The 23,153-nt window shown below is 42.7% G+C and overlaps 1 protein-coding gene and 1 long non-coding RNA gene across 11 annotated transcripts in view; one reads left to right on the top strand and one right to left on the bottom strand.

Annotated features, from left to right (window-relative positions):
* The window catches only part of RBMS3 (RNA binding motif single stranded interacting protein 3), a 1,359,438-nt gene that overhangs the window by 7,235 nt on the left and 1,329,050 nt on the right, over positions 1–23,153 (top strand). The gene's annotated exons all lie outside the window — the stretch shown is intronic.
* Positions 15,133–20,321, bottom strand: LOC121034241 (uncharacterized). The gene is made up of 2 exons (XR_005792328.1): positions 18,340–20,321; positions 15,133–15,414 (listed from the first exon to the last, which is right to left on the bottom strand). It is a non-coding gene; the product is annotated as an uncharacterized LOC121034241 (long non-coding RNA).

Genomic DNA, 23,153 nt, shown 5'->3' with positions numbered 1-23,153 from the left:
CTCAAGAGCCAGAGTCCATGGCAAGGTTATCTAATTGACCTTGCTTGGATCAGATAGCTGCGTCTTGGTCAGGGAAGTAGTGGGCATTACATTGCATGTTCTTGCGGTTTGTATTCTTTGGAAGGGGTACAGTTCAGGGTGGGGTGGGGGTGGGGAATCAAGGTGCTGTTGCCAGCTCAGGGAGACTGGGTATCAGGGGCAAAACACCTGGTATAACTCCCCTCCTGGAGAGGACTAGAAGGCAGTGGGAGGAGAGGTGGACAGAGAGGGAGGTATTAAGGGAGGGAGAGAAAAGAATAAAGAGAAATGGAGGCAAAGAGAAGAGATGAGAACCAGATGGGCAGATACAGAGGCAGAAAAATACACTTACACAAGAACTTGGAATATATATATATATTTTTTTTTAGCATTTATTTCCTACCATTTGAAAACAGAGAATACAGAGGAAAATTAGGTATTCTATTGCTTGTGTATAGGTTAGTTTCCCCACTTATAAAATGAAATTAGTGATACATTTCACATCTGCTGAACAGATAATCTCAGGATGAATGTGATGGGGCTCTGATGTTTTAAAATATGGATCGTCCATGGAACTCATGTCCATTAGAATGAAATACATTAACATTTTTTGTGTCTGCCCCTAAATTAAAGCAAGTTGGTTTCCTGCTCCAAGCCCTAATGCATTTTCTTTGACTTTGGAATCTACATGTCAGGATATTTCTGTTTTTACATTTGGACGTGACCTCCTACAGAGGGAGTCCTATAGGAGGAGCCACCATTTTCCTCATTTTTGGATGGCTGATGTTGGGGGTGAGCTGTTCGTTCCTGCTCACATTCTCTTCCAGCATCATGCCTGGCACTTAGTGAGTGGGCCCTCAGTAAATAGCAGTTTACATCGAATGGTGCCTGGATGTGTCAGTCAACACTCATTATACACCTCCTAGATGCTGGGATTGCAAAATTGAAAGAGAAACCCACAGTGTCATGGAGGAGGCACTTATGCACAGATCATGATGCTATAGGACATGAGGACCATCAGAGAGATGAGAACATAAGGAAATTCTTTACAAGTGGGGCCACTTCACACAGTTTTTTGCAGCAAAGTGTTGACCTGTCTAACAGGCACTGGAAGTAGCCAGATGAAATGAGACTGTGCAATATGGAGATATTAGCTAATAAACGAATCCCCTATTCTTGGTTTGCTCTCCCGATAACCAAAAGTTCAAGTCAAGCCCCGTTCGCAAAACCAGTGGCAGAGTTGACCCTGTCCATCCTCCCATGCTTCGTCCTCCATCCGTTTCCCAGGATTGCATCCTCCTTCCCGGGTTAGACCCCTTGTATTTTACAATCTATTTGCTTTTAAAAGTAAGATTTCCTGGCATAATTTGCAGGTAGTAAAACTCACCCTTTAAAAAAAACTTTTGTTTTTTTGTAACATTTATTCATTTTTAAGAGACAGGGAGAGACAGAGCATGGTGGGGGAGGGCAGAGAGGGAGACACAGAATCCGAAGCAGGCTCCAGGCTCCGAGCTGTCAGCACAGAGCTGGACGCGTGGCTCGAACCCACGAATCGTGAGACCATGACCTGAGCCGAAGTTGGACGCTTAACCAACGGAGCCACCCAGGAGCCCCAAAACTCACCCTTTCTAAGTGTACAATTCCGTGAGTTTTGACAGTTGTGAATACTTGCATAAAGGCTACTTCAAACAGGATGTGGAACGTTTCTATCACCTCCAGAGACTTCTGTTGTGTCCCCCTGCAGACAGTTCCCTCACTCCACCCCAGCCTTTTCCAAAATTTCATATACATAAAGTCCAATATTCTACAGTCTTTTGCACCAGACTTCTTTTGCTTAACAAAGTGTATTTGGTAGTCACTCGCTTTGACCTTTGTACCAGTAGGTTCCTTTTTCTCACTGCCTAGCATTTCATTGTGTAGAAACACCACACATTGTGTATCCATTCACCTGTTGATGGATATTTGGGTTGTTTACAGATTTCAGGCCTTTATTAAGAAACAGTTTTTTGTGGACATACATTTTCATTTGTCTTGGGCAAACTCCTAGGGATGGGACTGCTGGATTGTAGGATAAGTGTATTTAACTTTATAAGAAGCTGCCAGCGTGTTTTCAAATATAGCAAATGTACCGATCCAGCGTGCATTCCTGCTGTCAGTGCCTGAGAATTCCAGTTGCTCCCTAACATCGTCAACACTTGGTATTGTCAACATTTTTAATTTTAGTTATTCTAGTAGGTACGTAATGATACTTTGCTGTGGCCTTAATTTGTGCTTCCCTAATGACAAGTGATGTTGAACATCTTATGTGCCTGTTGCCATCCATCTGTATTTTTCTTTGGGGAAAAGTCTGTTCAAATTTTTGACGGGTTTTTAAAAAAAATTGGGTTGGTGTATTCTTATTATTGATACAGCCTGTTATTTTCGCATAGGTTTAGAGTTCAGAAACCCTGGTGGAAGTTTGAGGAGATTACAAAGAAAGGAAATTTTGAGTTTCCTTTCTTGGGGGTTTTTGGCGAACTAACATTTATGGGGTGTTTTTCATGTGCCAGTCATGGAGTGAGGTAGATTCACATTGGGTGATCTCATTTTATGCTCCATGGTAATCCTGTGAAATAACTATTATTAGTCCTGAGGTCACACAGCTAGTATATGGCAGAGGAAGAATTTAAATTTAAGTCTGGCGGACTCTTTCTCTTTCCACTTCATCAGATGTGACTCCAGGCCTGTTCTCCACAATTTACTGGTTAGGTTCCCAGCCCAGACTGCTTTCTCTGCTCTGGGTGTTTTAAAAGCAGCCCTTAGGTGAAATAACACTGCTGGCATTGACATGCAAATCAGGACATTGAGCTTAAGGCAAAAAGAGTGCTCCCAGTTTTATTTCAGTCCTGAAAAAACCCTATCCATTTCATAAGGTAGAAAGGTGAGAATTCTCCAGAGAAGTAGAAGGTTTGAGGTATGCATTTACATTTTAGTACCCAAAGATGTCCATCTCACTCAGCTAAATTGTGGTGCTGTGGTTACCCACAGGGCTAGGGTAGGACTAACCCCTGGGAGTCAGATCCCCGCTCAGACCCCAGTTTTGACCCTGCAAGCTCTGAGGACTTTGGGCAAACCACATGAACACTGGTTTGAGTCCTCTTATCAGTTAAGGTGATTGGTAAGTCCCTAGTTATTGCCACATCTGAGTGTTACGAGGATTGAATTGCCTGGAGAGTGACCACTCATTCGCTCCCAGGACAGTAGGTCACTCTGATCACAGGACACATGCGTAAGTTGGTGGACCATTGCAGACTCTCGGGATATGAGAGCTGTCACTGTTGAAAGTGCTTTGGGGCATTCAATCCATGAAGTCTGAAAATGACTCATTCTATTTCAGAACTAATGAGGCCCTGTGAATGATTCCAGGTTCTCCAGATTGACTTAAAAAATAGTTGAAAACAAGACTCTGCATTTGAATTGGACGAATGTCATAACTTTTCTGAATAAGTGGCTATAGAACTTTCCAAAGCAGCTCTTTATGGCCTCCCACTCTGAAGTAAGTGTGTTTTAGGAAGTTGCTGAGAAGGTCTCCCTGGCTAGAGAAGAAGAGGCTCTTTGGGGGGGGGGGGGTGCCTTCACCGGCAGGACAAAAACCTCAATAAAAATTTTTTTAAAAACGCATGGGTGGAAACTTCTAGAGGAGAACACAGGCAGTAACTTCTTTGACGTTGGCCATAGCAAACTGTTTCTAGATATGCCTCCTGAGGCAAGGGAACCAAAAGCAAAAATAAACTACTGGTACTACATCAAAATAAAAAGCTTGTGCACAGCAAAGGAAACAAATCAACAAGTCTAAAAGGCAGCCTGTAGAATGGGAGAAGATATTTGCAAATGACATATTCCATAAAGGTTAGGATCCAAAATATATAGAAAATGTATAAAACTCAACACCCCAAAAATGAATAATCCAATTACAAAATGAGCAGAAAACATGAATAGACATTTTTCCAAAGAAGACATAGATAGCTAATGGACACATGAAAAGATGCTCAACATCAGTTATCATGAGGGAAATGCAAATCAGAACTACAGCGAGATATTGTCTTATACCTGCAAATGGCCAAAATCGAAAACACAAGACACAAAAGGTGTTGGTGAGAATGTGGAACCCTATTGCACTATTGGTCAGAATGCAAACTGGTACAGCTGCTCTGGAAAACAGCATGGAGACTGTTAAAAAGAACTACAATTCTACAATTGTACAACTAGGTATTTACCCAAGGAATACAAAAAATACTCATTGAAAGGAATACATGCATCCTAATGTTTATAGTAGCATTACCTACAATAGCCAAATTATGGAAACCACCCAAGTGTCCGCTGAATGATGAGTTGATAAAGAAGAAGTGGTATGTGTACACACACACACACACACACACACACACACACACACACATCAGCCATGAAAAAGAATGAAATCTTACCATTTGCAACGACATGGATAGAGCCAGACAGTATTATGCTAAGTGAAATAAGTCAATCGGGGAAAGACAGATGCCATATGATTTCGCTCATATGTGGAATTTAAGAAACTAAACAAATGAGCAAAGGGAAAGAAAGAGAGGCAAACCAAGAAACAATTCTTAGCTATAGAGAACAAACTGATGGTTACCAGAGGAGGTAGGAGTGGGTGGGGGGAGTGTTAAATAGGTGATGGGGATTCAGAGATGCCCTTATTGTGATGAGCACCAGATGTTTTGGAAGTGTTGAATCACTATATGCTACACCTGAAATTAATATTACAGTATGTTAACTGGAATTTAAATAAAAACTTAAAAAGAGTCAAAAAAAATTGCATGGTTGGTGGAGTTGGCGTCACTAAGGATCAGATTCAGTATTTTCCCTGGGACTCTCAGTTGGAAGGAAGCTGCCCATGTAGGGAAGATCATGGGACCTGGGTGCTATGACTTTGAATCCTGGTTGTGCCCTTTCTAACTGAACTCTTGGACAAGTCACATTTTTTTTGAGACTTAGGGTTGTCAACAGTGAAGTGGGGATAGTATTTTTCTCTTTCTAAGGACTGTCTAGATTGGAAACAAATTCAGTAGTACATGAGCAGAGTGTTTTATAAGCTCTTAGAAAACTCTGAGTGTGTGTGCATGAGTCTCTTCGATATTGTCGGATAAATGACCCCCCCCCCACGTGGTTTTCTGTGACCCTATTTAAGAAATTGAACAAGATTATTTCATTAGAGTTAAAGGTGATTGAATCTGGGGTCCACAGGACCGTGTGGTCATACCTGGGAAGGATGCCCTCAGGTAATGTTGGGTGGGTTCAGGCTCCTGAGAGGTCCAAGGGGCTGAGTTTTGGCTGCAGTACTTTGGGAACATCACCAACTGACCCTGACAGTCAGCTCTCCTGCCACTCTGCCTTGCTTGCTCTTTGGATGACAGTAATATTGGTGTTTTTGTTTTCATTTATTTAAGTTTCTGGAGTTCACCCTGTCCTACCCAGAGCCTTTGCCGAAGCAATTTACTTTGCCTGGAATACTCTCTCCCCCACCCCCTTCACTTCCCTCTCACCCAGTTAGTCCCAATTCAGCCTTCGAAGTTCAGTTCAACACTTCAAAGAAGTTTTTCCCTGTTTGCACCTTCCCCTGTCTACCGTGTGTGAGATCCCTGTCAATATGGTATCATACATTCCTAATTGTATAATTAGCTATTGAATATAAGCCATGAGGACACGGACCAGGTTTGTCTTTTTCACGGCTCTTTCTCCAAGCCTAACACGGTACATTGCATGTAGGGGACCTGCAAATATATTTTTGACAACTCCTTCTGACAATCTTTTATTTAATGCCTAGTTTCTAGCCCAGAATGGTCCATGTTCTGATGCAGCACACATTCTGCTGGGAGAGACAGACACTAAGCGAGTAACTAAACTAAATAAATATGACAGATCATAAATAAATAGCTAAATAAATAATATGACACCGGTGGCCCCCCGGCTGTCTGGCTACAGGCACATATTTACAGTCCCTGCCTAACCATGTTTCTGGTTAGCATCCACTTAGGGCGGTAAAGAAATAACTACAAACCAGTCTGTTTTCTAGATTTGCTGTCTATCTAATGGCCTCAGAACCTGGTCACCTGCTCTGCTTCTCTCTACTTCTTCTAGCAGGTATGTTCTCCCCATACTGGCTTTGTGAAATCACAACACACGTGCCACCAACTCCCCTTTCTGTGTTTTTGTGCCACATCTCTCGTTCACCAGAGCACACTTTCCTAATGAATTCAGCCTCAACCTCGGAAGCAGACTTTCTTTGACAATCAGTTGGAGGGGGCTCTGCCTGCCCTGGGCTTACAGCTTTCCTGGCAGTACTTCCTCACTTGCCTGCACAGGACACTCAGTCCTCAGCACTCCCCTCCTCAGTTTCCAAACCTGCATTATCTAATATGGTAGTCAGTAGACACATACGGCTATTTAGCGTTAAATGGAATTACAAGGAAATAAAATTACAAACTCAGTTCTTCATTTGTACCAGCCACACTTTAGGTGCTCAAAAGTTCTAAGTCTAAAGGCGTCCTGTTGGGCAACTTTCTATCATTGCAGAAAGTTTTATTGGGTAACCATCTCACAGACTGTGACTTCACCTCTCCAGGCCTGCCCTAGCCATCGTTGACAGAAATCCCTTTGAGATACCAATCCTTTGACAAGGATGGAGATTTTACAGGTTCCTAAGGTTTGGTTTAGGTTCTTGGTGAATTACTTAGTAATTGCCTTTGAACTACTTACACTGTTGTATGTAGAGGCTGCCTGGAGGAAGATCTCATTCAAAAATTTTGTCTAGTGGTGTTGCTATTTTTACTTAGGTTGTTCCACTGAATCTTGGTATTTGTCCTTGGCTGTTATAGAAAACAGTCTCTGGTAAAGTGGTTCCAAGAGATGGCTTTTCTATTATCCAAGGTCAAAGCCTTTATTAGTGGGTAGTTGAACCTGTGGCTGAAGCACCATTGACACCTCTTCTTTGCCATTTACTAATGATTGTCTTCTCACTGTAGGGATTACTGTAATGACACTTGTCAGAACCCACAGGCAGAGGAGTCTTGCTGAGAGCCCCAGTCTGATATCATCACAGAGCCCCTGTGCTTGCAACAACAATGCAGGGAATAATTTTCTAATTATATAATGGATAAGGAGTACTAAGTTACAAAGTCATACCCTTTGAAGGTGGCCTATATTTCTTTTTTCATTTTTTTTGTATCTCACTAAATATCATTCCAAGTTCATTATGATTACTAGGGGTTTCAGGTGTGGATAAATAAGAAAAAGAGAGGATATGAAAAAAAAAAAAGTCTGATAATGAAAACTACGTTTTTAGATCTCTTTTGTATTTCTTTTTTTTTTCCATTCATGAGTGAGAAGAGTGAGCTTGTTAAGATTGGAGGAAGGACTGGGGAGTTAGTCCTAAAATATGCTAATATGGGACTTGCTGTGCCTTTGTCTAGCACCTTACTTGCGTGTCAGCAGGAAAAGAGTTGGGAAAATGGCCCCAGGGTGGGTGTGGTGAATTTCCTCCCTGTTAGCGAGGATGAAAATTTGAATGACACCTTGAAGTGATTTAAAACTCTTTTATTTACACATCCAGTTAGCTGGGAGGCCCCTAGGCATCACATTCAGAATGTAGCAATGCATGGAAAATGGTGAGAGACGGGACCCCGGGACCACGCTTTCCTCTACCCCAGCTGTGGCAGGTAATCTGGACCAGGGAGTGAGAATGCAGTCACGGAAGAATCGTCAAGAAAGAAAAAGGCCTATGGTGAGGCCGATAATCCTGACACCTTTGGGTATTTTTATGTACTATTTAAACAAGTATTAAACACACAGAGGTACCAAAAAATTAATATATCTGCCAAAAGTTAGAGTTGTAGCCAAGGCAACCATAATTGCCCATTAGTCATTCCCTTCTTATTTCTTTATGTTTGAGCTAAAGACAGGAACTGGAGCTCATTTTGGAGTCTTATGCATCAGGGAGGGTTCAGTTTTCACCACTGGGAGGTCTTGAGGTGAAGGACAGAATCCTGGTGTCTGTGTTGTCAACAGCTTCAGGCAACTCAGAGAGGCGGGTGTCCGGGGAGCAAGGCTCAGGGAAAATCGGCTGACGGGTGGGTTTTAATCCCTGGGGCCTCCTTGCTTTAACCACTGTCTCCTCCCGGTCTCATTGCACTCAGAAACGTGCCCATGTTACCTGCCTGCTGCCGTAACCAAGGCTCTCAGCTCAGAGAGTGACAGCCTGAGTGTGGGACGGCCACATGTCCAGTGTTTCTTCTACTTTCAGCTTTTAGGCCATTTTGGAGTTCAAAGAAACCCGCTCATTGATGTCACAGTTCCTGAATTCTGTGGGGATTTGCTGTCTGCGACAATATCAACATGTCACATGTTGCTTCGCTGGTGTGTGTCCCTCTAGTGAAGGAACAAGAGGCAGAGAAGAAAGGAAGTCCTTGAGGGAAAAGCAATCCCGAAGACTTAACATTTCACTGCTGCTGTGATGTTTGAAAACAGACGTGAAGTCTTTATTTTGATGCATCAATTTAATTGTGGCCTAGAGCTGAGATTGGCATCTCTGAGGCTATCAGATGTAGAAATACGATAATAAAGTAACACCACGCACTTGGCTCCATTATTTAGTTTTACTTTTTCCCTTTTTCTTTTGGTGGCGGTCGTAGAAGCTGTCTTGAAGAAACCAGAAGTTCTAGAAGGGGTTAATTTCGTGCTGCCTTAAGTACTAAGGTCTAACCTTCTTCAGAGCCAGACCGTGTGTTTAGTGCCAAGTAGGTAAAGCAGAGTCCGACAGAAGTAATGTTCCAGCTGAGGATCATATCACTCTCTGAAAAATAGTCTGGCTTTCTGCTGATGATTCATCAGAAAAATGAGCACGGTAATTGAATTGGGGATTTAAAAGGATCTCAAGGAAAACAACCACATTCGACTGTTGGCTCTGTCATAAGAAATTCTGTTAATGTGCAATATGTAAGGCGATAATCTATCGCAGGGGACCCTGTAGCAAACGCAGGCTACTTAGATGTTTGCCCCGATCAGTGACAAGAGGCTGTGCCTCACGGCTGTTGAATCAGGGAGGGGTTTGAACACACGGAGTTGAAAAGGGAGGCTCGCGGTGGATGCCTTCTCCATGTTGATTAGATTGTGGGAAGGGAATCTGGGTATTGCAGCAAAAGATGACAATCGGAGAGAGAAACCAGCCCAGAGGAACTAGCCCAGTGGTCCTCAGCTGAGGGCCAGTTTGTTTGTGCCCTGCCCCTCCCCGCCCCCACCCCTGCCTCTGGGGACATTCAGTAATCTCTGCAGACACTTTTGGTTGTCATCTGGTGGGGTCCTCCAGGTGTTTACCTCAGAGGCTGTGGATGCCTGCTACACATCCTATAGTGCTTGAGGCAGCCTCCTACAGTGATGAATCATCATGCCCAAAGTATCTGTCGATGGTGCCAAGGTTGAGAAACCCTGGTCTAGGGAATGTTCTAGACATTTGGGTCTTGAGTTTGTATATACATTATGTGGATAATATTTTGAGTAGGTGTGTGAAGCAGAAAACATCTAAGCCTTTTCCTTGTAATAGAGTGCCAGGGTTCCCACATAGGTAAATTCATCCTTTTGCCAGATCTCAGAAGAGATGAGTCTGAGGAGATAGTTCTTTATACCAAGGATTCCAAGTATCGTCTTTGTAACAAAACTGACACTCCTTGAGACTCTTTCTGTTGCCTTGAAGGTGTAAGATGGGAATCTTCCTCCCTAGACTGTAATGAAGGTTTTCTCTTTAACTGCCAAAATGTATACGCTTTGTGTTTCCAAACCAGTGAATTCAAATCCTGTAGCTGTTACACTCTTATTAAATTTTGCTACAAGCACTTTCTTATCTTGTATGATATGGATTAATCCGTGCTTATGACTTCACATCAAGAAAAACACTGTGTCTGAAGTAGTTTACATGTTTTCTTCTTAAAAACACAATATAAGGCTAAGAGTATTTAGCCCTAGAAAGTATTGGTGACCAACTAAGTAAGACATGTTGGAAAAAAAGGCAGCTACTTAAACTTACCCAGTGGTGTAAAAGCTGTTGAACAAGTGGATGAACAGTCCAGATTCTATCTTTTAAAATTTCGGTAAGCATGAGTAAGGCAAAACTTGGTAAGAAGGGAATTTCTTTTGACTCCACCCAAAATCTTGAAAGATTCGATCTACCACATTTGTTATTTTAACGTTATTAATCCAAGAAATTAGGGACCAGTGTACATGACATAACCAGGAAAGGGTCCGACATCAGTCTAAACATTCTGAGCCCAAAGTGAGAAGTGTGATACTTTATTTCAGGGGTTGGCAAACTCTTCGTGCGAAAGGCCAGAGAGCAACTATTTTCAGCTTTCTGAGCCATATAGCCTCTGTCTCAGCTACTCAGCTTTGGTGTTGTCTAGTGGAAGCATTTGTAGACAGTTTGCACTCCGATGAGATTTTGTTTAGAAAAACAGGCACTGGCACTGGTCCTCCTTTGGACCTCGGGGGCTAGTGTACTTCCCTCTGTTTAATTTGACCCAGATAGCCTTATCCATCCTGGGCAAATGTGTAATTCCTGTTGCATTTTTTTTTTTTTTTTTTTTTTTTTTTACAATGATGAGGAAGCCCACTATTATCTTCAGGTTGGGACTCCAGATTGGGAATCATTGCAGGATGCACTTAAGTATTTGGTTTATATGCCTTCTGCAACCTCAAAGGCAAAGAAGACTGTATACACACAAATTGATTTTGTTAAAAAGTGATATGGTGTTCATGGAAATTATCTACTAGAGGTTCATGGAAATTATCTACTAGCTTATTAAAAAAATACCATGTCATTTTTTAATATTTGCTAGATTTCTATTTTGTGAAAAAATCAGGCTGGAAACAACAACAACAACACAGCCATTTCGAAGGAGGATTCCCCACAGACTGGAATTGTGCCACTGACTGCTGGTCACAACAGTGGCTCTTACTCAACAGTCATCAAACATTGCTGGGCTCTGCCCTTGGTAGTATATGCTAAGGTATGGCCCTGTCTTGTTCGGCTATGTTCTGGGTCTTCCTGATACACTTTTCTGATGTGGGGTTCTGCTATTAGGCCTCGCCAGTGTGTCAGCTAGTATAACGTAAGGCGAGGGATGGTTCCTGCAAACTGTAAAGAGAGAAATGAGCCACCACAAGTTCCTTGCTTTCTAGTCCTCAGTAATCATCCCAGTGTGATCAAACACTGTGACATTTCCAACAAGCCAGCTAGTCCCTATGTGGAGGCACTGAGATCCCCGCCCCCACCTCTTAAGTGCCCTCAGTCAAGAAAGATAAAACTGAAGTAGCCTTGTGTGAGGGTTCTCAATCATGGGATGGGAGAGACTCAGTGTCCCGTGTAGCAGCACGAGCATAAAATTGCCCTGAAGTCTTCATTTTATGTGAAATGTGAGGCTCTTAAGAAATAGTGTCTGATTTCCTGAATGAAGTATCTGCTATGTTCAATTAGCCATGTTTTTTTTCCAGTCCACCAGGATACACACACACACACACACACACACACACACACACACACACACACACAGAAAGAAACCTTTGAATTTTCTGTTCAGATGAGCCAGTAATCAGTTCATGAATAAAGTCTTTGCTGCCATGTTCAAAAGAGTGTGTTACACGTACAGAACTGATTTCATCATATGACTGGGTTGAAGGAAACCCAATATATTACTTCCATGACCTCTGGCACAGTCCTCCCTCTTTCCAGGAAACCTTAATTTTTTTTTTAATGTTTATTCATTATTGAGAGAGAGAGACAGAGCATGAGCATGGCAGGGGCAGAGAGAGGAGGGAGACACAGAATCAGAAGCAGGCTCCAGGCTCTGAGCTGTCAGCACAGAGCCCGATGCGGGGCTCGAACTCACAAACCGTGAGATCATGACCTGAGCTGAAGTTGGATGCTTAACCGACTGAACCACCCCATTCCAGGGAACATTAAAAACAACTAGAGGTAGGCAAAGCTTTTCAGCCTTAGGTAGAGCTATCTAGCTCTCTCTTCTCCCTCCTCCTACCCTCCCCCTTCCCTCTGCTCTCCTTCCCCATTCCTTTCTCTCTCTCTTCTTCTAAAACAAGCTAATGAATTGGTTATCTACTGCTACATAACAAAATCTAACCCCCCCCCCCCAAATTAGTGGCTTAAAATTGGTAAGCATTTATTATTTCCCAGCTTTTGTAGGTCAGGAATTCAAACAACTTAGCAGATCAGGGTCTTTCAAGGAGCTGTAGCACACAGATGTTAGCTAGGGCTGCAGCAGTATGAAGGCTTGACTGGGGCTGGATGAACAGCTTTAAAAAAAAAGTTTTAATTTTTTTTTAATTTATTTTTGAGAGAGAGAAAGAGAAAGCACGAACGGGGACAGGGCAGAGAGAGGGGGAGACAGTATTTGAAGCAGGCTCCAGGTCCTGAGCTGTCAGCTCAGAGCCCAATGTGGGGGCTTGAACCCACGAACTGTGAGATCATGACCTGAGCCCAAGTCGGATGCTTAACCGACTGAGCCACCCAGGTGCCCCTGGATGACCAGCTTCTAATATGGCCTAGTCATGTGGCTGCCAAGTTAGTGCTGGTTGTTAATAGGAGGCCTGAGCTCCTGGCCATGTGAATTTCTCCTTAAAGCTGCTTGGTTATCCTTATGACATGGCAGCAGGTTTCTCCCAGAACAAATGCTCGGAGAGAGAGGAAAGTGAGAGTCACAGTGTCTTTATGACTTACCCTGGGAAGTCACACTGTGTTATGTTTGCAGTACCCTACTGGTTACACAGCTCAGCCCTCTTCAGTGTGGCAGGAGATAACACAAGGTGTGAATACCAAGAGGTGAGAATCTTGGAGCTGGGCTCCTATGGCCAGCTACTGGGAAGGATTCTTCAAATGACTACCTGTCCTGAGTTTTCATTTGCACGGAGATGGAAACTGCAGCAGAGATCTTTTCTAAACCTATGGAAGCCATAACTACCCTAGGCTTTTCACATAAACAGATATGACACTTAGCATACACCCGATGGATTCAGAGTTTTTTTTTTTTCCTCTGTTAGTAACACCTGTCAGGTATACTGGCTGGACATTGTAGTGGAGGCCAGTTGTTCAATTTCTAAACATTCTCCTAAAGGTGTGCAATTACATGTGTCTAGATTTCATTGGTTGCTTAAGTGTCCCAACTGGTCCTATGGACTCAACTCTTTTGTGTAGCTTTCCTCCTAAGAGAACTATTGTTCTCTTGAACTATAGTTAAAAAGAAAGAAAGAAAGAAAGAAAAGACCTAAAGATGTATAATGTCTCAAACACGATAAAACTTAATTTCTCACTCATGTTCCTATCAGTCAGTGGTGGCTTCTCTTCATGCACTGAGGCAGGGATCCACACTCCTTCCCTCTGATGGTTTGCCATCCCTGGAGGCCAAACTATCCTTTGCATCCAGTCTGAGGAAAGGATAAGAGTGTGGAGGAGGCAACGTCACTAAGATTCTGTAGGACAGAACTTGTCACAGGCTATGGCTTGTCCAAGGTAGCTGAGAAATGTGACCTCATGGGGCATCAGCTTCCCAGATATAGGTGTGTTCTCTAGGAGTGGGGTTGGGTGTTGGGATGGCTTTTGATAGACAACTATGTCTACTCAGTTGAGATGCCAGACTTCAGAATTTGGCCTGCCTGGGAACCGTCACATTTTATGAGATTTGAAAATATGCATATGTGAGATTTTGTGACAGAAGTTAATATTACTTCACTTTATGAGTCCAGGTGAAAATAATGTGAACCCAAACCCATTGTAAAAATTTTAGCATGAAACACAGAATTTTATATTTGGTGGTCAAGTCCATTGCAAGCTGTTTATGCTATTGATAAGTGGTGGGGGTAGGAGCCACCACTTTGGACTGATAAAACATAAATGCCCAGCATCTTTTTTTTTTAGGATTATTCTAGAATAATGTGAGGTCTTCAAGATATCAACCCTTCCACAGGAAGCAGTCAGCCTTGTTTACCCAAAGTGTTCTTGGACTTAATTGTGTGTCCCTGTGCCCCGTAGTATTACCACTTGCATGTCTAAACCACGTGTTTTGGGGGCGCCTGGGTGGCGCAGTCGGTTGAGCGTCCGACTTCAGCCAGGTCACGATCTCGCGGTCCGTGAGTTCGAGCCCCGCGTCGGGCTCTAGGCTGATGGCTCGGAGCCTGGAGCCTGTTTCCGATTCTGTGTCTCCCTCTCTCTCTGCCCCTCCCCCGTTCATGCTCTGTCTCTCTCTGTCCCCAAAATAAATAAAAACGTTGAAAAAAAATTAAAAAAAAAAAAACACCACGTGTTTTGTCCCCAGTGTTGACATGATCACCATCTAGTTGTGGTGCTTCTGAGCAATTGCTGTTGTCATTGCTTTCTAATTGCTATTGTTATCATCAGCCACACCACTCCCCTGACGCTTACTGGGCCAGGCCTTGACCTAAGTGCTTTGCTTATCTGTTATCTCATTTAATAATCCTCACGAAACCTTAGAAGGTAAGTGTATCGCCCTCATTTGACCATTAAGCTAATTGTGTTTCAGAGAGCAGGGCACAGTTAGTGGTGGAACCGAGATTTAAATATATGCCATCTGGTACATCGCTCTTGCCTTTCTTCCACAATATGGTGTGCATCAGACTAAGAGTAATATGGGGAGGGTATTTGTCTTTTTGGTCTCCTATCTCTAGGCTAAATTAACTCACGCATTTCTCGATTCTTAAATCACACTATGGCGGTGTTTTCCTACTCCTTTTAAAATCATTCCTGATCCCAAATATGGCCTCCTCACTCTCTGAGCAGAGGCATTTTCTTTCATGTGGTGCCTTTGCTCACAAATGCTTTAAACAACCTTTTCCTTACTCTTCCTTTGAACACGGGTCTCCTTTGTGAATGAATTTGCAAGCATCTTGAAGAAAATGGAGCACTGGGCAGTAACCATTTTTGGCTTTAAACAGGAGAATCCAATCTCTTGTGACAAATAGTGGCAGGATTGATAATTCTTGTGAGGGCAGCCTAGAAAGAATTCCTCTATTACCACCTTTAGCAAGGCTTTTTTTTTTTTCTATCCCCCACTACTAAGTCAACAGTAAACTAGTAAATGGATTTAGCTGATACGGATTTTCTCATTTGCTGGGCTCACAAACCCAGGTTGTCTTCAGCAACTCTTTTCTTGGTCTAGATTCATTGCATCCATCTTCAAAAGTGGTGAAAAGGACAATCTTTCAAATCAGGCAGCTCTTTTGGGTTGGAATCCTGGCTCAGAAACTTCACAGCTATGTGTGATGTTTGAGAGATTACTTAATTTTTCAGCACGTCAACGTTCGATTCTGCAAATAGAAAGGATGACACCTAAAGATTAGAGAAAGCAAAACAAATAAAAATAGTACAGTGTCAGGAGACTGGTAGGTCTCCAGTAGTTATTGCTACGTTAATTGGTTGATAAAAATATCAGTTAGGAAGGTGGCAGGCAACAGACAGTGTGAAACATAGCTAGAAAAACCGTGGTTGATTTTTCTCAGCTAATAAGTCTGCAGATTGGTGACTGCCAGTGTTGTTCAGGAGCTGTGTGACATTGGGGCTGTAATATCTGTGGTGCTCTTGCTTTTGCCCTCATGTTGACAAGATAGCTTCTGCAGCTCCGGATATCAAGGTGAGAGGCAGAGGGAGGTGTTAGCTGTTTTTTTTTTTTTTTTCTTCTACTCTCAGGAAAACACAACAATTATGCAGAGATTGCCTAGCAGTTTTGTGCTGATGCCTCATCAGCCGGGCTATGTCCTGTGAGCACCATCCCTAGCTGCAAGAGAGACTGGGGAAGTGAGTACTTAGCCTTCCTAACTTCTGCAGAGGACCGGGGCAGTGGCCCAATTCATAGTCTCCTGTGGGGATACGAGCAGCTTAAGAAGGGGGATGAAAAGTGTAAGAGAGGAATGTGTGTAATGTGAAAGCAAGGTGGAAAATATGACCACACAGGAGTGAGGCTGAGGCTTCATTATCAGAGAGGAAAGAGTATTGAGAAAGATGCTAAAGAATAGACTCTAAGCAGAGAAGAGAGAGGGGAGTTTACAGACAGTAGCAATGGGATGCAGGGACACCTGGACACGGCATGCATTTCGTGCTTGGGGGACTCGGTGGAGACTTGGTGGGTCTGGAGTGTGTGTATTTGGGGGGGCATGATGTAGTTGTTGGTGATGGGGGGATGGTTAAGCTGGATAGATAAGTTGGAACTGGATTTTGAAGAGCCTTGTACAGAGCAGAAAGCAGTTTGGACTTTGTTTTAAACAGGGGTGGGGTGGGTACTAGATTGCCTTGCCCAAGGATGAAATAATGAACATATGTTTTGAACTAGAAAGGAGGAAGAGGTATCATATGCAGTTAGGGATGATGGAGGATTGGGTTAGGGCTGCGAGAAAAAAAGAGAAGATAACAGATACCAGCGGTATTTAGATGGTGGATATAATTTGTTCTTTTTAAAAAAAAATTTTTAATGTTTATTTTTGAGAGAGAGACAGAGTGTGAGAGGGGGAGGAGCAGAGAGAGAGGGAGACAAAGAATCCGAAGCAGGCTCCAGGCTCTGAGCTGTCAGCACAGAGCCCAACGTGGGGCTTGACCTCATGAACTGCGAGATCATTGACTGAGCCGAAGTCAGATGCTCAACCAACTGAGCCACCCATGCGCCCTGGACATAATTTGTTCTAAATTGCTTGAAGAATATTAGGGAGGAGTTAAAAATAACCTCGAGATGTCTATTTTGGGTGCATGATGATGTCATTGAAAAGAGAGAAGGAATCCTGGGAAAGAAGCAGGCTGGTGGGGAGAGGGTGAGGAATTCGGTTTTCGACATGTGGAGTTGAATGGGTCTGCAGGACTTGTGGACATTGGACATTCGTTCTGAGGGCCAGAAGAGAGATTAGTGGAGCACACAGTTACAGAGCGAGAGCAGAGGTTAGCCTGAGGTAACATGTAGAGCAGTGGAAGCCAAAACTGAAGGGACAGGCAAGGGGATGGGAAGAAACCAACTGGGAGTGACATTCTAGAGAAGTGAGTGTCAAATGCTTTAGAGAAGTCACACAGAACAGAAGAGAAACCGTTGACTCTCAACCCTCACTTATCTTTTCATTTGCCATGTCTTTGCCACATCCCCCATTTTGGGATGGACCCTTGTCTAGACCCTACTTTCTTTGTTGTCTGCACTGTTGTGTTTTTCTACTTAGTTTTGTACAAAGCAGCAAGTTGTCTTCCTTAAGAAGTTTCCAAGGATAAAATAACTACTAGATTTTTTTTTCTACTACAGAAGCAGTATATGCTCACTTCAGAGAAAAGTTGGAAAATATTCATAGGTAAACATATAGGGGCAAAAATATCAACATTTTATTACCCAGCAAATAACCACTACCAGGATCTGGGTATGTATTTTTCTGGACTGGTATTTTTAGACACACATGCAAATATATATACACTTGAACATAAATCAGAAGTCTGTACCTGTAGTACCACAATCTACTTTTGTTTTCAATGTTTATTTTTTTATTAAAAAAATTTTTTTTAACGTGTATTTATTTTTTGAGAGACAGACACAGAGCATGAGCTGGGGAGGGGACAGAGAGAAAGGGGGAGTCACAGATTCTGAAGCAGGCTCCAGACTCCGCGAGCTGTCAGCACAGAGCCCGATGTGGGGCTCGAACTCCTGAACCATGAGATCATTACCTGAGCCAAAGTCGGATGCTTAACCGACCGAGCCACCCAGGTGCCCCTCATTGTTTATTTATTTTGAGAGAGAAAGAGAGAGAGCGAGAGAGTGAGCAGGGGACAGGCAGAGAGAAAGGGAGATACAGAATCCGAATCAGGCTCCAGGCTTCCAGCTGTTAGCACACAGCCTGATGCGGGGCTCAAACTCACGAGCCGTGAGATCATGACCTGAGCTGAAGTCGGACACTCAACCTTCCGAGCCATCCAGGCACCCAGCCTACTTTCTTAATATAATATACTGCATCATAAAAATATTTGGGTTAGTACTCATGTAACAGGATTACTTTTCACGGATGAATAATATTCCACTCAATGTGCTCATAATTTTAAACAATTATGCCATTAATATTGGACTTTTAGGTTGCTTCTAGTTTTTCCCTATTATAAGTAGGGCTGCAGTGAACACCCTTGCAAATAGATGTTTGTACTATTAGTAAATAAATGTTGATGTTAGGGAATATCTTTAGGATAAATACTTAGAAAGGAATCGTTGGGTCTTCTTATACCCTTTTGAGAATTGCTCTCGGTTTCCTCCACCACTCCTGCATATCTCAGAGACCCCATGATGTACTTCTAGGTGCATTGCAATTAATATGAAGGTGCCTCTTTGCTCTTCTCTGCACGTGACTTATTTTCATGATGCAGAGGGTTTCCTGGGGAGCCACCGGTGAGTCTGGAGTGTTGTAAAGGGAGAACCAGAAGCAAAGGTCAAGCAGAACAGCAGCTCATCCTGAGAGCAATTTGATAATGCATTTCCAGTAAGGCAAGAGCTTGTCGCTGAAGCTGGATCAGCAGTTACCCTCGGAAATCAAAAAGAGAAGAAACAAGTTAAATCCCTAGGATGGGTGATTTAAGTTACCTACCTGGACTCATTTCCTGCTAGTGTGGGCTGTTGAGCTTTGAAATGTGTTCCTGGGTGTGACTTTGGAGTCTTATCTGGAGACCTTTCAGCATTTTTAGAATCTCTTTTGGCAGAAGTGGTTAAGTGGACTTGTGTTAGATGAGATGCCCCTCTCGGTGACCTCTTTAGGTTATTGCTAAGTGCATGAAGTCCCTTCGACCAGGGAGATGTGCCATTACGCAAGGTTTATTGTACTTTGTTCAGGTGATTATCATTTAAGCCCGTTTCCTGTGTATGTTTGTGTGAATCACTCTACAGAGTAGATTGAAATCTGAAGTTATTTTTCCACTTCAATTCCTTTGTCCATGAATAGTGCTTCTTTGAGAAAAGAGATCAGTGTTGTTTATTGCTGTTGCTCTTGTTTTCTTATAGTTGGAAGCTTTTTCCATCAATACAAATTCCAATGCTTTATGAAAGATTACAGTTAGTCACAAGGAATCTGTATATCCAGGGTTACTCTAAATGACACCATTTTCAACCTCTTGCAAAAATCACTTCCATTTTAATCTGTTTCTTCATTTCTTGAATTTTGGGCTTTCTTTAGAAATATTTCCCTGTTTCCTCTTTCTTTGGGGGCTAAATGCCTGAAGGAGAAAGTATAGGCGGTAGCTGAATATTTTTCCCTCTAAATAAAAGATCACAGAAGGTGCCTGAGAAAATTTAGACCTCGGGGAAACTAAAATGAACATTTTAACTCACTCTTCTGGGACTATGTTACATTTTGGGGGGCCTTTGCAATTTTTTTCTTTTTTTCCTTTAGGTAGTTTGTCAGTGAGAACTAATTTAATTTTCTAGTACCACAGCGATGGCAACATGTGATTAATAAATAAAGAAGGTAGGGGTTTTAATTCAGGGAACTATGGCCATATCGTATTGGACTTTCCACACTGAAGCCTTTATTCAGTTGCAGAAAAATATTTAAAGGTAAATATTCTTCTGCCTTTTTGTATTTCATGTGATAAATATGCAAGTATGGAACTACCAACTACTTTTCCAAAAGTCCCTGATTTCTTGTACCCTTGACTGTATCTTTTTCCATCACTGATAGGTGAGTTTTTGGTGCTCCCCGCTTGAAAATTAACAGCAGGCATCACAGGGCTGTGTATCGTTACTTACAGTAAAGACACTGGGTTCACCAGAAAGGGACCATTTTGGGAAACACCTGATCGCAAATATGCACCTTGTGGAAAGAAAGAAGCTCACTGACCTAGGATTTTGGAGACCTGTGGTCTGTTCCTAACTGTGGAACTAGCTCTCAGGCCTTTCTTTATCATCCTGGGCTTTACCCTGTTCACAGGGGGCCTCGTCTGAGAGTCAGCGATCCTAGCTTCTCATTTGTGGCCTGCTGCTAAATTACTGGATTTATTTGTATAAGCAAGACTTTCTCTTATCATTTTCTCATCCATATAATAACAGGAACACATACTTCCAAATTACAGATACATCCAAGTGAGCATTGAGTGTCACAGGTTATACAGTTTCCTTAAGTGCCCCTAAATGCTCTGAATGTATTTAAGTGTCACTTTTGAAATCACAAAACAAGTCTGAATTTGTGAAATGTGGAAGTAGGCGTTACTGATTACTAAAATTCTGAATTTTTTTTTTTTAATTTTTTTTTTCAACGTTTATTTATTTTTGGGACAGAGAGAGACAGAGCATGAACAGGGGAGGGGCAGAGAGAGAGAGGGAGACACAGAATCGGAAATAGGCTCCAGGCTCTGAGCCATCAGCCCAGAGCCCGACGCGGGGCTCGAACTCACGGACCGCGAGATCGTGACCTGGCTGAAGTCGGACACTTAACCGACTGTGCCACCCAGGCGCCCCTAAAATTCTGAATTTTTAAGAAACCGAATCTCTCTGTGATGAACCAAGTCACAGGAAGCAAATGATTACTTGGTTGAGAACCCAGCAGGTAGATGTGGGGCATGTGGGAAAAATGAAGAGGTAAGAGACAAAGAATTAGGCTAAGGTCCCTATCTGCTGTTAGGTGGCACGTCCTGGAGAAGCTGAAAAGTTGGGTGAAATGGAACATCTTCTAGAGAGGGTGTGCATGTGTTTTTTGTTCTCCCCCAGGTAAGGCCTCACTCTCTTGTTTTTTGTTCATTTTCCACCTTTGATCCTTAACACCTTTTGACCCTTTTCAACTTTCCTATTCCACATATGTGCTTTGTTTAATGTGTCCGTTCTTTTTTTAATTTATTTAATTTTTAGTGTTTATTTATTTTTGAGAGGGGGTGAGCGGATAGAGCATGAGCCAGGGAGGGACAGAGAGAGAGAGGGAGACACAGAATTTGAAGCAGGCTCCAGACTCCGAGCTGTCAGCCCAGAGCCCAACGTGGGGCTCGAACTCACAAGCCATGAGATCGTGACCTGAGCCGAAGTCAAACGCCTAACCAACTGAGCCATCCAGGCGCCCCTAGTGTGTCCATTCTTTATTTATTTATTTATTTATTTATTTATTTATTTATTTATTTATTTTTTAATTATTATTTTTTTTATATATGAAATTTATTGTCAAATTGGTTTCCATACAACACCCAGTGCTCATCCCAAAAGGTGCCCTCCTCAATACCCATCACCCACCCTCTCCTCCCTCCCACCCCCCATCAACCCTCAGTTTGCTCTCAGTTCTCAACAGTCTCTTATGCTTTGGCTCTCTCCCACTCTAACCTCTTTTTTTTTTTTTTTTTCTTCCCCTCCCCCATGGGTTCCTGTTAAGTTTCTCAGGATCCACATAAGAGTGAAACCATATGGTATCTGTCTTTCTCTGTATGGCTTATTTCACTTAGCATCACACTCTCCAGTTCCATCCACGTTGCTACAAAAGGCCGTATTTCATTTTTTCTCATTGCCACGTAGTATTCCATAGTGTATATAAACCACAATTTCTTTATCCATTCATCAGTTGATGGACATTTAGGCTCTTTCCATAATTTGGCTATTGTTGAGAGTGCTGCTATGAACATTGGGGTACAAGTGCCCCTATGCATCAGTACTCCTGTGTCCCTTGGATAAATTCCTAGCAGTGCTATTGCTGGGTCATAGGGTAGGTCTATTTTTAATTTTCTGAGGAACCTCCACACTGCTTTCCAGAGTGGCTGCACCAATTTGCATTCCCACCAACAGTGCAAGAGGGTTCCCGTTTCTCCACATCCTCGCCAGCATCTAGAGTCTCCTGATTTGTTCATTTTGGCCACTCTGACTGGCGTGAGGTGATATCTGAGTGTGGTTTTGATTTGTATTTCCCTGATAAGGAGCGACGCTGAACATCTTTTCATTCGCCTGTTGGCCATCCGGATGTCTTCTTTAGAGAAGTGTCTATTCATGTTTTCTGCCCATTTCTTCACTGGGTTATTTGCTTTTCGGGTGTGGAGTTTGGTGAGCTCTTTATAGATTTTGGATACTAGCCCTTTGTCCGATATGTCATTTGCAAATATCTTTTCCCATTCCGTTGGTTGCCTTTTCGTTTTGTTGGTTGTTTCCTTTGCTGTGCAGAAGCTTTTTATCTTCATAAGGTCCCAGTAATTCACTTTTGCTTTTAATTCCCTTGCCTTTGGGGATGTGTTGAGTAAGAGATTGCTACGGCTGAGGTCAGAGAGGTCTTTTCCTGCTTTCTCCTCTAGGGTTTTGATGGTTTCCTGTCTCACATTCAGGTCCTTTATCCATTTTGAGTTTATTTTTGTGAATGGTGTGAGAAAGTGGTCTAGTTTCAACCTTCTGCATGTTGCTGTCCAGTTCTCCCAGCACCATTTGTTAAAGAGACTGTCTTTTTTCCACTGGATGTTCTTTCCTGCTTTGTCAAAGATGAGTTGGCCATACGTTTGTGGGTCTAGTTCTGGGGTTTCTATTCTATTCCATTGGTCTATGTGTCTGTTTTTGTGCCATAGTGTGTCCATTCTTAAAAGTACGTATAAAATGTGTCATCTTGTGGCGCACCTGGGTAGCTCAGTTGGTTAGGCGTCCGACTTCGGCTCAGGTCACAATCTCATGGCTTGTGAGTTTGAGCCCCACGTTGGGCTCTGGGCTGACAACTCGGAGCCTGGAGCCTGCTTCAGATTCTGTGTCTCCCTTTCTCTGCTCCTCCCCTGTTCACATTCTGTCTCTGTCTCTCTCAAAAATAAATAAAACATTAAAAAAAATTTAAAAAAATGTGTCATCTTCTTTTGTGTTTTATATTATGGTTCTCATTTGGTTTCATATTTTACCCCACGTGAGGTCTCTAACGTCTACCCATGTTCTGTGTACAGCTGGTTTGCTTCTTGCAGCTGCAGAATATTCCAAGTGTGTATCCATCACATTTTGCTGATTCATTTCCCCAGTGGTGGGCATCCAGAACGCCTCCACATCCCAGCCACCACAAGCGATGCGCCATTGTGTCAGAATGTCTTTGTGGGCGTATATTCAGGGTTGGATTGCCTG

This window comes from Herpailurus yagouaroundi, unplaced genomic scaffold (assembly GCF_014898765.1).
Source record: "Herpailurus yagouaroundi ecotype Mexico unplaced genomic scaffold, PumYag 159, whole genome shotgun sequence".
In the NCBI taxonomy this organism is placed as follows: Eukaryota; Metazoa; Chordata; class Mammalia; order Carnivora; family Felidae; genus Herpailurus; species Herpailurus yagouaroundi.
This window is presented reverse-complemented; position numbering and strand designations above follow the sequence as displayed.